Here is an 8,015-nt window from a genome sequence, read left to right as displayed (position 1 = left end):
CACACACAGATGAATAGGAGAGAATAGAGGACACAGATATAAATCCACACATTTTCAGCCAACTCATCTTTCACAAAGTCACCAAAAAGAATACAATAGGGAAAGAACTGTCTCTTCAAGAAATGGTGCTGGGAAAAGTGAGTAACTATATGTAGAAGAGTGAAACTAGACCTTTTTCTCTCGCCATACACAAAAATCAAATCAAAATGGATTACAGACTTAAATCTAAGACCTGAAACTCTGAAACTACTAGAAGAATCTTTGAGGAAACACTCCAGGACATTGCTCTGCGCAAAAATTTTTTTTTCTAACACCTCTAAAGCACAGGAAACCAAAGTAAAAATACACAAATGGGACTATATCAAGCTAATTTGGCACAGTAAAGGAATCAACAAATAAAAGGCAGTCTACAGAATTACAGAAAATATGTGCAAACTACCCATCTGACAGGGTATTAAAAACCAGAAAAAATTCAGAGTTCGAACAACTCCACAGCAAAAACAAATAATCTGATTTAAAATTTGGCAAAAGATCTGAATATGCATTTTTACAAAGACATACAATGGCCAACAGGCATATGACATAATGCCCAACATCACTAATCATCAGAGTAATGCAAATAAAAAACATAATGAGATATCCTCTTACCCTAATTAGAATGACCTTTATTAAAAAGATCAAAAATAACAGATTCTGGGGAGGATGTGGAGAAAGGGGAACTCTTTTCCACTGTGGGTGGGAACATGAATTATTGCGGCCACTCTGGGGAACAGTATGGAGGTCCCTCAGAAAACTAAAAATAGAGCTACTATATGACCTGCCAATTCCACTGTGGAATATATATCTAAAAGAAAAGAAATCAATGTATCAATGAGATATCTACACTCCCATGGTGACTGCAGTACTATTCAAAATAGCCAAAATATGGAAACAACCTAAATGTCCATCAAGGAATGAATGGATAAAGAAAATGTTGGATATCACAAAAAAATATTATTCAATCATAAAATAATGAAATCCTGTCATTTGCAGCAACATGAATAGAACTGGAGATCATTAGGTTTACTGAAATAAGCAAAGCACAGAAAGACAAAAATCATATGTTCTCACTCATACATGGGAGCCAAAAAAGTGAATCTTCTGAAGATAGAGAGTAGATTGTTACCAGAAGCTGACAAGCAGAGTAATAGGTGGGATGATGAAGAGTTGATTAATGGGTACAAATATATGGTTTGATAGAAGAAATAAGAGCTAGTGTTAGATAGACCAGTAGGTTGACTACAATTGACAATAGTATTGTACATTTCAAAATATGTAGAAGAGAATAATTTGAATATTTCTAGCATAAAAAAGAAAAATATTTAACATGACAGATATCCCAAGTACACTGATTTGATCTTTACAAATATGTGAATGTATCAAATTATCACATATACCCTAAAAAATTAACTGTATACTAGGTCACAATCATAATTATTTAAAGCATATTATCTGACCGCTAGGCAATTACATTAGAAATTAACTATTACAAATAGTAATAAAAGAGTCTTTTTTATGTTTAGAAAATCTTTTATTATGTTTAGAAAATCTAAGAAAACAAAGCCCAAACAATAAATGGCTTTAAAAAATAAATCCCCAAGAAACCTAGAAAATACAATGATTGAATGACTGAAAAATACTAAAATACTAAAAATATAAAAAGCAAAATCAAAATTCGTGAGATGCAGCTAAAACAATATCTGGATGTTATTAAGAGTTTCAGTATCTTTATTACAAATAAAATAGTTAAGCATTCAATGCAAGAAGCTAGATGCATTGGAAAGAACAGTAAGAAAGTTGAAGATAATTATAAAAACAAAACACAACTTAATAACTGATAAAATCATTCATGAAAATGATTTTTAAAACTGTTTCCTTGAAAGCTACTAATCTAGGAAAGTCTCTAAGAAGTTTTATTAAAATATATATACATGCAAAGATTAATGCATTATTCATATAACGGAATACTATTATACATCAACTAGACTGAGTGACTCATATCCACATGTGGCAATATAGAGAAATCACAAAAACATGTATTAAGAAAAGAAATAAAGTTGTGATTAAAATTTCTATAGTTTGCTTGTTTAGTTATTAACTGAACAATATTTTATATGTTTATATGTATGTATATGTGCATACATACATATACATGCATACATATGTATGCTGTAGATATTCATGTAATAAAATTACCTATAACTTTTTATTAGTAATTGAACCATATGGAATAATGCTAGAATTTTAAAATATTTTTTAAAGTAAGAAAATAATACATATATGCTTGAAGTTTTTTTTTCCATCTCTTTTCTTCATATTGCATTTTCCCCCAACAGAAGTAGCCATTATACTGAGGTCAATATTGTTTCGTTTTTTTTTTTCTTTTTCAGCTAGTTCTTTCTGTATTTTGAAGAAACAAAATATTTTATTTTGAATGGTATCTGAAACAAAATACTTAGTAATAGCATAGAAAAGTGGTGATTTACCTTCTTTAGAAAGTTTTTAATTTATCCTTTGTAGGGCACAGTATAATATAAAATGTTTAAATTGGGCAATTATCTAGATCATTTAATATGTAATTATTTTTCAAATTAGGAGTGCCAAAAAGCACGGTTTAATCTTGGCCTAACCTTGATATCACAAAGCAGAAAATATAGCATGTTGATTATTTTTAGGCCTCCAATTATACAAGCTTTTTGGGAAAGGTAGGGAATTGGACGAAACTTGCTAATAGTTGAAAGAGTAAGTACTAAGTAGTCTTATTCACAAAGAAGCCATAGTATCTACAAATGACATATAAAATAAGGAGCATTGTACATTTATATTAGGTATTATTTAATTAAATACTGGGCAATAACCAAACGTTTCACTACTGGTGCTTTTATGTTGTGTGATATTGGACCCTAAGATCAAGAGGGCCGAGATTTAACCTCATTCTTTTTAATCAAGAATTTTTGGAGATCCTTCCCTTACGTTCTCAGCTATCTTTAGTCTTCTGAAAAAAGATTGAAAATAGAGTACATTTGTAATTTAGACCACACACCTTCATTTTCTATACTTTTCCTCATTTTTGATCCTTCCTAGATCCCCAAATCCCACTGTGGACCATCCAAATTATTTCAGAACTCCCATGGAGCTTTGCTCTTTGCTGCAGAACTAATAGGGTGATGTTTGTTAAGATGCTGATAATCACGTATAACCTCCCAACTGGATTTGTAACTTAACATTTGTGAAAATAACTCACAATATAGTTTCTTTTTTTTCTCTTTTAGGAAATTATAGCTCTCTTTTGACAGTTTTATATTCCAGCATTTTCTTTCACTTGTCCGAGGAGCTATTTTCTTCTTTGAAAGGGTTAAAAGCCAACAAATTAATGCTGGCATTGAGGCCCAAGGTCAAAATGAAATCAGTGTTTTCATAGTACCAATAATATTATGGACAAGTAAAGTATGAAACAGAAATGGAAAATGGAATCACCATCCACTACAGATCTTGAGAGTACTGGCTCATTTGGCTAACGTGGAAAGAAGTGTAGAAAGGCAGTGCTCAGCGAAAGTCAGCCAGTGCTTTCTGAACAAAAGGTGGCTTTTTGTTATTGCATACTCCATCCCCCAAAGTCTTACATGCTGCTTTTATGTAACTGAGTGTGTGTGCATATATATTCCACTCAATAAATATATCATAGTAATTAATTCCCCACCATTGACGAAAATTCATTTTCTGACACAGGTAGCCTATGAGTGTTTTCTCTCTGGAATAAAATAAGATATCCATTTTATGTACCTTTCCTCTGTTTTTGGAAGCCTTTAATCTTAATTACAACAGTACATACAGACTGATTAATGATTATACAATCTTACTCCCAGCTGTGGTAAAGGCCAATATCAGCCAGTCTAATTGCCTTTGACTCACTCTAGATTACACTGTCTGGTCCTTTTACAGTTTATCAGTCCCTAGGATATTTCTTTAAAATTAACAACTAAATTGCCTTTCTCGAGGAGACCCTCTGCTTGAACACCCTGAGGAGAAAACTATCATTTACTAACTGCAGTATTTCCACATGGCAAGAATCTCCTCGATGAGTTGCAACTGACAAATTGATGGAATCTCAGCTTTTCTTTACTTCCTTTTTTTCTACCTCCTTTTCACATTTCAGAGAATTCTGTATATCTTCCCAGCTCAAAAACTCACAGATGCATTGCAAAGCATATTTTTTGCCTCTTGTATTCTGCAATTGTGGATAAGATAGTCTAAAATTCTTTTCACACAAATGCAAAGATATTTAAAAGAATTTTCACAAAAACGCAATTATCCCCAAATATACCACATCAATATTTATATTTTTTTGCAAGCTGAATACATATATTATATTCCAGTATGTCCCTGTGAATAAATAAATGATAAGTCATATTTTTAAAGCATATTAAATTAGTCAAATGAATGTATTACCAGTCATTGAAATTTTATATATGTTCTACCTCTTCAGTTTTAAAATATACAGACATTACTAATCCTGTAAAATCTCTACATTCTTAGAAATGTGCACATATTTGTTAATATATTTTAGCAGACACTGAGCAAGCCTTTAAAAGTAATATATTTTAAGTAACATTCTTAGAACAAAAAATAAAAGAAACACAAAACTAATACAAGATATAGTCATTTACCACAACAACTTTATTTTGCTGGACAATGTATAAACATACTAATATATTCCTAGTGGTACAAAGCAGCATGTAAACCATTGCCTACTTGGTTAGGGTGCTTGTGTGTACTATGGGAACAATTAATTCGAGCTAGAATGCTCAGGGAAAACATAGTGAAGAGAAGAGCCTAAATAGCTTACCCTGTGCGTGGATATATAGCGATCAAGGGGACTAGAGGATTATAGTTACAAAATAGAGTAAGTCTTGTTTAGGGAAGAGTAAAGTGTCTGACCTTTATGAAAGCAAAGGATCTACACTGGGAAATAGCAAAGTTAAAATTAGATTAAAAGAGCAGGTTGCATTGTGGAGGATCGTAAAAAGGACATTTTACTGGGGAAAAAAAAAGCAGAGATCCATTAGAGGTTTTGAGTTGGTAAATGAAATGGCAAAATCTGTGATTTAAGAAACAAATTTAGAGCAATATTTATTTATCTATGCTCTAGGAATAGTAATTAATGGGGTTACTACAAAAGTGTCTGCAAGATCAAATACATGTGGAAAATAGAAAATACTGCAAATTTTCTCTACGACTTTAAGATGTTAATAGACATTTTGACTCTCCTAAACAAAAATATAGGATTTTGCAAATGTGACCAGGGAACCCTTTCTAGGAAAACCATGCATGGATCAAGGATCCCATATGTGGTGGTACCAATCTAAGTCTATAAACTGAGATATGTAAGAAACGTACTGTTCCACATTTTAAGTATCTCATTTAATTTCTACTGTGATCCTCTATTCTCATATTGTAGAACCTCAAGATTTCTTCTTTTTCCCCATGAGTATGTGTCCTGGAGTCTAATTGTGTCAAGGAATTAGAGAGTTGTAGAATAGTGGAGTGGCACTTCTCTGGTCCTCTCTGTCATCTACATAAGTTGGCATCTGTGAGATGTTCTAACTACTACCTGGTCCCAAACAATTGGTCTGTACAACTATTGCTGACACATGTCTCATTCAAATCCACTGGCTCTCTTTACTTCCATACTATTCTTAGGCTGATAGAATAATTGTCCTGATTTGTTCTATGATGGGGTACAAGAAACTGTATGAATGTGCAGAGCTCCATCTTTCTTAGACATATCATTTAGCTATTTATTCTATGAAGGCTTCTTGCTTCGTTTAGAAGCCTGTTGAGGAAGTGGACACATATCTCATAAACCTAATGTTTTCGGCTTTTCCCATGAGATTTTACCTAAATCTTTATGCCACAAATAGATTTTGTTTTGTTAGGAGACTACATTTTTCAAACTCACAAGCCACAAGAGCTCTTTTCTTCTCATATTTCTGCTATAACTTCTCTTCACTGAGCTAAGGGCCCAATTACCATAAAGGAAGATGGGTGAGGGCAAGAAATACCTGAGAAAAAAGTTTGTTATTATTTTAAAGATATTTTCTTCCACTCAGGGATACTCTTTAGGAAATGCTAAAGAATGGAGGGTTATAAACTGATCAGTAAAAGGATGTGTGTAGTAGTGATGCTGCCTTGAGTTGTGATTATTATGTGTGGCAGATTACACCAACAGCTCTCAATAGCAATGAATGACACTTTGTTTTGAAGCTTTGTATTTTGTCTTTACATCTCTTGTGCCGTCTCCTCCTGCATTGACTCTAAGCTTGATCATGTGACTGTGGACACTGATTAACGTGACATTAGCAAATGTGAGGCAAGCAGAAGCTTAAACAGCATTTACCCTTTCTTGCTGCTGTGTACACTTCCTCCTCCAAACAAATAAGGCTGAGATGGCTTATTAAAGACATGAGGACCAAATGAGAGCAAATACTAACCAATAGACATGTAAGTTAGCCTCAGTGGAGCTGTGAGCTGACTGAAGATCCATGAGGACCGAGGTAAGACCAGAAGAACTGCCCAGCTGAGCCTCCACCAAAACCCTAATGTGAGTGGTTTTGTGAGTGAGAGCTAATGAACAAATAAAATGGTTGCCTATGCCATCGAGTTGCAGAATAATTTTTATTGCATCAGTAAATATATACACAATACCATACAATAAAATGTAGCACAAGAGACTCCTGATTTAAAAATACCATCATAGATTCAAGCCAGTTTCACTGTCAGAAACCAAATATGAGAATGCATCAGTTCTCAGAGTCACAAAAAAGTGAAAAACATCTGAGCAAATGGTAAGAATATTGGATTTTCATGCTTGTGATGACCCTCCCCAACCCCTTATCTACCTGGCACCAAAATGCAGAAAATTTCCCCTGAATCATGGTTTCTATAATGAAAAACATGAGATTGAGGTGAACATCAGCTTCCTCACCATCTTGGGTTTCCTAGCAGGAAGCTTGTCTCTGCCTCACCCCACAGGAAGCATCAGGGGTGCCTGAGGAAAGAAATATCCCTGAGGACAGTTGAAGACAAAAGGAAGAGGTGGGACTACTATCCCCAGCCCTAGAAACTCTGCTCTGTGACTCCACCAAAGCAGATGTTAAATCAGAGTCATGGTTCAGCAGCACCACATTGTAAGATGTATGTTGCACAGGGGCCCTGCGTATGAATCCTTAGCCAGCCTGTCCACACTGCCTTACTATTCCCTTTAGGACTTTCCATGTTCAGGGTAGGCAGTGCTCTGATTGCTTGCTAGAGCCAAGACAAACCTGGGCTTAATGTGCCATCTAGTGCAAAAAAAAGAAACAATCTTGTGGGGGAAAAGTGAGAAATTCAACAGTCAAATTACAAAGAATCTCTAAGCAAGCATACTGAATATAAGCCAAAGCAAGCTAGACAGAGAAGACTAGAATACATAACCAATCCATCAATGCAAAGGCACAAACACACATCCACAAGAAACAGCAGCAAACAGGGAATCATGACCTCCCCAAATGAACAAAGCAAGGAACTAGTGACTGACCCTAATGTGATGGTGATATGTGAGCTTTTAAAATTGCAAAATAGCAATTTTAAGCAAACTCAGTAATCTCTAAGATAACACAAAAATGCAACTGAAAATTTATCAATAAATTTAACGAAGATATTGAAATGATTTTAAAAATCAAAGAGAAATCCTGAAGCAGAGAAATACATTCACATTTGCTAAACTGAAAAATTCACCACAGGCTCTCAACAGTGAATGAATCAAGAGAAGAAAAGAATCAGTGGGCTCAAAGACAGACGATTTGAAATTACGCAGTCAGAGGAGAAAAAAAACACACACACACAGAATACAAATACAAAGGAATGAACATCGCCTATAGGATAAAATTACCTCAAAAGACCAAATCTGAGAAATATTGCTGCCCAAGAAAGAGTGA

The sequence above is a fragment of the Papio anubis genome, chromosome 3, assembly GCF_008728515.1.
Source record: "Papio anubis isolate 15944 chromosome 3, Panubis1.0, whole genome shotgun sequence".
NCBI classification, from domain to species: domain Eukaryota; kingdom Metazoa; phylum Chordata; class Mammalia; order Primates; family Cercopithecidae; genus Papio; species Papio anubis.
The sequence above is the reverse complement of the archived record's forward strand: the minus strand, read 5'-3'. Positions refer to the sequence as shown.